At 39.4% G+C, this 10,000-nt stretch overlaps 1 protein-coding gene across 2 annotated transcripts in view; it reads left to right on the forward strand.

Annotated features, from left to right (window-relative positions):
• Positions 1 to 10,000, forward strand: part of col27a1a (collagen, type XXVII, alpha 1a) — a 229,348-nt gene that overhangs the window by 119,956 nt on the left and 99,392 nt on the right. The gene's annotated exons all lie outside the window — the stretch shown is intronic.

Here is a 10,000-nt window from a genome sequence, read left to right on the forward strand (position 1 = left end):
TGAACTGTCCTTACGAGTCAAAAGTTTAGCTAGAGGAAAGACAAACACACACACACACACATACCCAGAGGAAAGTTTTATTGCTCAGGGGTTGTACATTCGTAACTCAGGAAACTTAAAACATGAAGCATGAACGACAGCAACTCATTTTAATGGTAAAAATAACAATTGATTTCAAAGGCAGATGACATAACTATCATTATGCAATTAGTGGTTTGCAATCGTTTTGTCCACTGTTGGTAATTAAAATGTAGCTGATGAATCTTTTGAACTGCAGATCTTTACATTCAATGCATTTATTCATTTTCCTTCAGCTTACTCCCTTATATATCAGATGTTGCCACAGCGGAATGAACCGCCAACTAATCCAGCATATGTTTCACACAGCGGAGGCCCTTCCAGTCACAACCCAGTACTGAGAAACAGCCATACACACTCACAAACACTCATACACTATGGCCAGTTTAGCTTATTCAATTCACCTATAGCGCATGTGTTTGGACTTTGGGGGAAACCAGAGCACCCGGAGGAAACCCAGGCCAACATGGGGAGAACATGCAAACTCCACACAGAAATTCCAAATGACTCAGCCGGGACTCAAACCAGTTACCATTTTGCTGTGAGGTGACAGTGCTAACCATTGAGCCACTGTGCCACCCCTTATATATTCAATTCAATTCAAGTTTATTTCTCTAGCGCTTTTAACAATAGTTATTGCTTCAAAGGAGGTTTACCAAAGGTGCACATTATTGCATTACAATTTTATACTGTAGATGGTTATACTGTAGAGCACTATATACTGTTATTATACTGTATATTGTGTACTGGTATTATACTTTATATACTGTAGAAAGGGCAACACGGTTTCCTCCACTGCGCTATAGGTCAATTGGATAAACCAAATTGGCCGTAGTGTATGTGTGTGAATTAGAGTGTATGGGTGATTCCCAACACTGGGATGCAGCTGGAAGGGCCTCCGCTGTGTAAAGCAAATGCTGGATAAGTTAGCGATTCATACCGCTGTGGCGACCTCTGAATTAGAGACTAAGCCGAAGGAAAATGGATGAATGAATGAATACTGTGGAAGTTTTTTTTAAAGGTGCCCTCGCTGTCTCACTACACTGTTGAAGGTGCAAAGGCATGTACAAGCACAGCCAAACAATACATTTCTCATGACACTAGTTTGTTCACTTGCGGGAGTTCCATTCCATGTTAATTCTGACCAATCGAAAAGCAGTTTAGGAACTCTGTTCAACAACATCTGGCCAATGAGTGATGTGGATTTTGTCTGATGACTGCATTTTGGTCCTTTTCATCGTGTTCAGACCAAAGCAGTCAGTGTAGTGTGAAAAGGACCCAAAACGGTAGAAAATGCAACAATGTATCATTTATTGCCCTTGGTCCGGACCAAATGAAACAAACCACAGATGTGAAAGCACTCTTAGGGTGCTTTCACACCTGTGAATTGATTCAGTTGTTCCGAAACAGATTACAATTGTTACATTGTTGCTCTTTGCTCTTGGAGCGGTTCGCTTTCACACTGCAAAGTTTCTAATCGGACCAAAAGCGCTAAAACAAGTCATGTGTGAGTAAACTCTCCTTACATTGGTCAGAGTGTCAGGGTTTATTTTGCAGCGTCCCGCTCAGCTGTCAGGAGAGGTGGTGATTTGGTGGTGATTGACAGGGTGCGCGCACGCGATGTGTCTGAGGAGAGATGCGGTGGGGAGGGGTGAGAAGGGTGCACGACGTAGCCTATTTGAGGACCGGGAGGGAGACGTGAGATTACCGGGAGATCATCACTCGTTTGCGGGCATCCGGAGACTCGCGAAACTTCCCGCCATACTCATAATTCTCTCTTCATATAGTCGTAAGCCTATTACATATCCATAAAACACTGTGATATAACCGCGCTCGGATCGGATCGCTTTCTCACTGTAATCAAACCGCTCCAGGGTTCGTTTCAATCGTGCTGAGACTACCTCATTCAAGCGATCTCGGAGCGATTACTTTGGCGCGGAACAGAGCGCGATTACCCTGTTCAAATATGCCAAATGAACCGCGCTAACTGGGCAATCGAGACGCGTTCCGAAACAAAAGTGTAGGTGTAAAAGCACCCTTAAACTCTGAAATCTTAACTGACACTCATTGAATTCACTTTAATCTTCTATGTGAAGCTGCTTTGACACTATCTACATTGTAAAAGCGCTATAAAAAATAAAGATGAATTGAATTGAATATTTAGGTGTGTTATTTAGTTTCTAAACGAGGTATAAAAGACGCAGCCCAAAATGTATATGAAATATGAACTCAAATCAAATAATCTCTGCTGCTAATCACTCTTTGTTCAAGCTATACACATATTCAGGGTTCTTACGGGTGCTGGAAATCCTGGAAAATGCTTGATTTTTAATATAGTGTTTTCAAGGTTAGAAAAGTGCTTGGATTTTGGACAAAGTGCTTGAACCTGCTTGAATTTGCAGGGCTTGAAATCGTGACTGTTTTGATTGCATACGTGCACAATTTTGTCTGTGACCTCAATATATATGTTTTAATTTTGTCTATGTGACCTACATATATAATATGCGATCCCAAATATATTTGGGAGCATTTGTGCGAGTGCATAAATTGTTGTCGTGCGACCAGTTTTCACTGCAAAATGTTTACCGAATGCGCGCATTTGTGGAGCTAATTATAAGCCGAAACAATCTGAATTTGAATTGTGTTAAATTGAATTATTAACAATTGTAAGTTAATAATACTGATTATGTCCTATTAGAAATGTTTTGAATTTGTATTTCTTAACTTGATTATTGAACGTCTGAAATTTAAGACAACTTAATTTTTTAAGTCAGATTTTTATAGACATATTTTTAAACCTGAAACGACAATCCAATGACTGTAAAGAAAAAATAGCAATGCACATGAAGCATGAATATCATGAACGACTGGTCATGAAAGGTTGGTACTACACCCTAACAAAATCTGACTGTAAGCTCATTTTTTGAGATATCAACTTTTGTAGAAAGAGACCAAACTTAAAAGTATACTTCATCCAATAACTAAACTTTTTTAAATTTATTTTTTAATCATTTTTGGGTGAACTATCCCAATAAATCCATGCTCTAAAGTGCTCAACAATTTTTCGTTTTTTAAAATAGCACAATAGATTTAAATGTAAAAAAGTACATACAATATAAATAAACGCATTTAACCGTGGTTATTAGGTGCTGGAAAAGCATACAAATGTACCTTGAAAGTGCTTGAAAAGTGCTGGAATTTGAAGTTGGAAAAAGTGTAAGAACCCTGCATATTGCACATCAACTGTTTAGACTATTTTTATTCTTCTACTGAATTTTAGGAGAAGCGTCTGAAATAACTTTGAAATAAGCTACTTTTAATGTTTACGACTAGGCTGGAAGACATCAAGTTCAGATATCTTCTCCTGTCTCAGTTTAATGTGCGAGTACACGTAAATCATTTAACAGTTCTGGCAAAACATCTATAATGGCATTAAGAATCAGTTCAGTGAGTGAACACAAGTCAGCCATCCGCAGATATAATGTTACTTCTACGGCCAGAAATGTAACTCAGAATAATAGGTATTGAAATACATGATGAACTCTTGTCATAGTGGAGATATTGATTTACTTACTAAAAATAAAGATTTTCTATTGGGTGTTTTATTTACACACTATGTCTCCTTTGGTTAATGTTTATTTGTTTCTTGGACACAATATTTAAGAATTTTACATTATGCCTAATATTGTTACCATCATTATTATTATTAAAGGGTCATGACACCCCCCACTTTTAGTTTAAGTCTACCTCAGAATTTTTTTAAAAGATGCATCATAAAGGGTGTGGCGCTCCTCCATCAGAGGCAGGGGTGGGCGTAGCCGGCAGAGCAGGGGAGAAGGAGGGGAGCGAACCAGTGTTGTCAGTTAGCTCACAAAAAGAGACGCAAACCGTGAGGAGACTCATGATTTTATAGTTTACAAAGTTAAAATGCTAAGAAATAAACAGTAATTTAATGCCCTGCTACATTTGTTATTTGTGATTTCATATACACTGAAAAAAATTATTCAAAGATGATTCCTTGGATTTACTCAATTTCTTTATGTTAAGAGGTTGTAAATAATTTATTTGGGCAGAATTTAAACAAACAAATAAAGTTGAACATTACTAAACTTAATTTATTTGTTTAAATTCAACACAAACAAATTGTTTGCAACAGTTCTGCTTTTTTCAGTGTACATATAACCACAATTTATATCATTATAAAGATAATCTTGTTTATATAAACACTGAATGAGGACTTTTCCCTCAATCCCAGCATCTGAATGCAGCAGGTCTGTTGCCCTGTCTATTTTAACCATTAGCCCTGCTGGTAACCTGGAGGATTTAAGCAAACACAGCTGCACGGCGATGTGTCTAAATGTAAACGAACTCCTGATAAAAGACAAAGTCCACCATACTCGTACTGCTCTCCCGACAAAAATGCTTGCAGCACACACACAACTTTGCTGTATTGGCCCTGACAGCATCGTGAGGGATAAACATGCAACAAACCTCTTGAATCATGGAAACAAACACATACAACCCTTCATGAACGGCTAAATACTGTGTGCTGTGGGTTCGTTGATGCGGTTTCACCCAGTCATCAAGGTAGGATCTCACAGCTTGGCACTGGCAGGTCTGCCTTGCCTTCGGAAAGCACGCACAGTCATGAATAATTAAGAAGCCGGCTCTTCTCATAGGATTAGAAAACTCAGCTATGAATAATAATGAGAAACCGACGCATCATCTTTGCAGTTTTGCGCTATGTCACCGATTTTGATCCGCCCCAAAAATCATTTTAAACATGGAAGCTTAAATTAGCTGAGAAAAGCTCAAAATGATCCAGTTTTTTCCCACAATTAAAGCTAACAGGTGCTAACATTGTCTTAACTGATGCTCAACACACACAAATCTGTTAACATCTCAAAAAGTACTTGATGGTTTCCTTTAAATGTTTTAGATGAAGTTTTGGAATACAATATTGTTAAAAATAATAGCAGTACAACGTGACTAATCAGAATAATCCAGGTTTTTTGTAAATTTTTTATTGCTACTGGAAGGGCATATAATGGAATAGTTGGTGGTTCATTCCACTGTGGCAACCTCTGAAATAGAAACTAAGGCGAAGGAAAATTAATGAGGTTAAACAGTCACTTGTGTAGCACTATACAGTCTCTGCCGACTAAAGGCTGATTTATACTTCTGCGTCAAACACCGGCGTATGCTACGGCGCTGACGCATAGCCCTTCGTCATGGCCGTCGCCGTCACTGACGTGCACCTTTCAAAAAATGTAACTACACGTCGCAACAACGTTTAGTGCAAGCTCTGTGATTGGTCGGCTTGGTAGTACTGACGAGTCGGGGCGGGACCGAGAGCCGCCCGAATGGCGTGAACCCAATGTAGCGATTGTTTACAAGTGTGGAGTCCTGTGAAGGAGCTCTGGATGGAAAGTTTTGTTTTGTGTTTACCTCATAGTTAAAGTTGCTGCACGTCCACCGGTTCCTGCCTCAAAATGAGCGAGTTTGAGCCACTTGTACATCCCGGAAGTGTTCAGGAAAAGCAAAAATGCAGCGAAGAAACTCGACACAGAGGAAGATTTACACCTCACTGCCAACTAGCGTTTCGGAAGTGTTAATGCAGACCAACAGAGACGGCGCGCAGAAGTATAAATGCACAGCCACATGCGTTGCCTGCGCCGTGAGTTACGCTGGTCACCTGGCGCAGAAGTATAAATCAGGCTTAACAGGCTCCCTGAGGTCCTCATGCCCACCCAGCAACACAACTGATTCACATTAGACTAGGAAAATGAAAACAAAATACACAAATAACATACAATTATGTCATAAAATGCTTAGTCTTGTTTGGTATATTGGTCAGAAAATGTATTTATTGAATGTGACATATGTCATAGAAAGTTTAATGCTGTATCTGCTCTATATATCTTTCATCTTTACAATAATGACTCCCAAGCAGCCTCCTGTTGGGTCCTAGTGCCTGCCTTATTCAATTCAATTCATCTTTATTTCTCTAAAGCTTTTACAATGTAGATTGTGTCAAAGCAACTTAACATAGAACATTATAGTAGCTGTAAACTGTATCAGTCCAGTTTTCAGAGTTGAAGTTCAGTTTAGTTCAGTTCAGTGTGGTTTAATTTTCACTGCTGAAAGTCCAAACACTGAAGAGCAAATCCATCGATGTGTAGCTCAACAAGTCTCAAACCAAACAAGCCAGTGGCGACATTGGCGAGGAACAAAACTTTATGCACTAGATAAAAATATTAAAGAAAAAACTTCTATCTAGGAACAAACATGAATTTTAGTTCATTGTGAGAAGCTAACTCTTATGGGAAACAAAAGTCTCAAATTAACCTGTAAATTAAGGTCAAATCCCAATTCTATTTCTGTACCCCTGCCTCTTCCCCTTGGCCCTTCAAACCGAGTGTGAAGGGGAAGGGCTTCAAAATTTACCCCGCAAGAAACGGGACAGCACTACAGCACCTGCATACGTCATCATGTGTCTTTGTGAGCTCTTGCTTTATATGAGATTGACGATGGCGACTGCTGCATTATTTTTTGGTATTTATCTTCAGGAGATCACTGACGGCATATACTATGTTATCATAACGATCTAATGTGGCAATAAGATCGTAACTTCACTGTGTATTTAAACAGTGGCCATATTCATCAATGTAAACACACCAAAAACAACATTAACGTTATAGCGGACACTGTACAAAGCTCATTCCCAGAACTAAACTTTTCTAACTGGATGTTTCAGTGTAATCGAGTATCAGAATGTTGTAGGACTGATGTACAGGAGTTATTATTATGGATTATAGATAGCAAAATTTAGCGTTTTTTTTTTTTTTTTTTTTAATTAATTAATTAATTTATTTATTTTTTAAATATTTTTTTATTTATTGTTATTTATTTATTTTTTAATATTTTTTTAATTTATTGTTGTTTATTAATTTTTGAAAAAAAATTTTTTTTTAAGCATGACGGTAAAACACGAACACAGTTATAAATATATTAAAACGTGTTTGTTTGTCGTAAAAAAAATGTAATAATGACAAAAAAATACTAATTTGAGCATCTCCTTGGCTGGTGTATTTTGGGAAATTTTCTTAGCCCCTGGTTTTGAGTGTGCTCCTGAAAAATCTGTCTTTCTTTTATCTATCTAGCCCTTTCTCTTAGCACTATGCCTTCAAGCTAGAGAATTGGGGCACCCCTACCACCTTCCCATGAACACACAAAACAAGGAGTAGGCGGTGAGGGGAAGAGCTAGGGCAGTGGTCACCAAACTTGTTCCTGGTGGGCTGGTGTGCTGCAGATTTTAGCTCCAACCCTAATCAAACACACCTGATCAAGCTAATCAAGGTCTTGCTAGGTATACTTGAAACATCCAGGCAGATGTGTTGTGGCAAGTTGGAGCTAAACCCTGCGGGGACACCGGCCCTCCAGGACCGAGATTGGTGACCCCTGAGCTAGGGGGTAGAATTAGGATTGGGCCTAAATAGTCAATTAACTCATTTCAGAGACGCACAGACAGAAAAAAATTTGATAATCGACATTAGCTTAGCCAATAGGAGTTTAAAGGGCCATGAAACCTCCTCATTTCAGCAGGGTGTTTTCACACCTCTACTTTGGAAAAAGTCAGAAAAGTGGGCGTGTCTAGCTCTGTTTAGGGGGAGTGTCGGAGGAACTAAAGTGGGATGGTGTGGGAGTGTCTATTTGGGCACGCGCGAGTTTTAGAGTCAAAACACACACACACACACACACACACACACACACACACACACACACACACACACACACACACACACACACACACAGTAGAAAGTGATGGTGTTTAACCTACATGGTCATCTGTAGTCGAATTATTTGCCAAATTATTAAATGGTGGACTTTAACTGCAGTTTGGCTCTTTGATTCAGGGAATTCATTCATGTCCCTCGCGACAAACAAGATATTTGATTCGAGGATCTGCTCTAAGCGTGTATTTTTCATGCAATGTTTGATACCGCACGGCGAATGAGAGAAAAAAACCTCTGCATTTCCCGGAAACTTAGATGCACACGGCAGGTAGCGTCAGAAAGCCGCGTGTGTTATTCCGGTCACAAAATGCGGTAAAAACCCTACACAAGGTTAAAGTTTGGTTGTGGTGCTAACATGTTTACACTCGGTGCAATGGTTAACATAGTTCGATATGAACAAACTGAATAAACAAAGAGCACTGGTCGCTCACTTACCAAATCTGTAGAGACAGGACAATCACCAGCAACTAGAGCCGCGTCTTTATTAAGAGAAGACTACAAGCGAATCCGGATCTCAGCGTTTGCAGATGAGAACAGCTCTCAGGTAAACAATAATCCTCCTTAGACACGTAAGTTATTGTTGTCGCGCGTCGCGTACACTGTTAATCCACGCGACTCCAGCTGAGCTCTCACAGAGAGAAAATGAAAACAAAACTTAACGGCAGCAAACTATAAAAGCAACACTTCACGCTTGTTTTGCCAACACAACGTGGCGTCTCTGTCGTCTAAACACGGTGACAGTTATGAATATTAATGAAGTTGCACAATAGAGCGCGCTGATTGGTTTGAGCCATGCCTTACTCATGCATTAATGCATCACACTGTAAGACGTAATAAGACTGACTCTGGCACAGACGTCCAGTCTGCACGCTGGAATACACGCTATTATGTCATGACCATGACGCAGCTTCAAAAATTCGTTTCAAACCGGAAGTACGAATTTGCTTGAAATAACGCAAAAAACAACCAATTTACACTTTTTAGCTAAATATAGGTGTCCTAATAGTGTTTTTAGCAGTGTGGGACACATATACGACTGTCAACAGCTCAAAACATGTGTTTTGGTGTTTCGTGACCCTTTAAAAATATCTGCAAAACATCTAGACCTAATCCCAATTCTATTTTTGTACCCCTTTCCCTTGGCCCTTACAACCGAGGGTTAAGGGGAAGGGCTTCAAATTTTACCCCTAAGAATTGGGACAGCACTACAGCACCTGCACACGTCATCATATGTCCTCGCGATCTCCTGCTTTATGTGAGATCAGACGATCGCGACTGCTGTAGTGATTCCAGTTGTGTTATGTTTTGTTTTTTATCTTCAGGAGATCACTGACGGCATATATTATGTTATCATAACGATCTAATGTGGCAATAAGTTCGTAACTCTACTGTGTAATTAAACAGTGGCCATATTCATCAATGTAAACACACCAAAAACAACATTAACGTTATAGCAGACACGGTAAAATGCCAATTGACAGCCACTAGACATAAGGGTATTCGAGTGTCAGAATGCTGTGGAACTGCTGTACAGGAGTTATTTAATAGAGATTATAGACTGCGAAATTTAGCGGTTATTTTTTAGCGTTTTCTTTTTTTAAAGCATGACGGTAAAACACGAAAACAGTTATGAATATATTAAAACAAGTGTTTGTTTGTAGTAAAAATTCGTAATAACAACAAAAAATACCAATTTGTGGATCTCCTTACTTCCGGGTTCAGCAATACTGCCGCTGTGGCTGGTGCATTCTGGGAATTTTCTTACCCCTTGGTTTCAGGTGTGGTCCTGAAAAATCTTCGTTCGAAGGGCTATTCACCGCTTCCCCTTAGCCCTACGCCTTCAAGCTAAAGAGAATTGGGACACCCCTACCCCTTGGCGTGCACGCGCAAAACGAGGGCTAAGGGGTAGAATTGGGATTGGGCCCTAATATTGTGCATTCATAGTATATTCAACAAGGTCCAAATAGAAAATAAAGTCCTTTTCATTTTCATTTTCTTGGATACTTATTTGAATAACTACAGTATTTTGTGAAATATATTATTACTATAAAGCTCAGGTTTGCCCCACAGTCCAAACACATGCGCTATAGGCGAATTAAATAAACTGAATTGGCCGTAGTGCATGA

Source organism: Danio rerio, chromosome 21 (genome assembly GCF_052040795.2).
Source record: "Danio rerio strain M-AB ecotype USA chromosome 21, GRCz13ab, whole genome shotgun sequence".
In the NCBI taxonomy this organism is placed as follows: domain Eukaryota; kingdom Metazoa; phylum Chordata; class Actinopteri; order Cypriniformes; family Danionidae; genus Danio; species Danio rerio.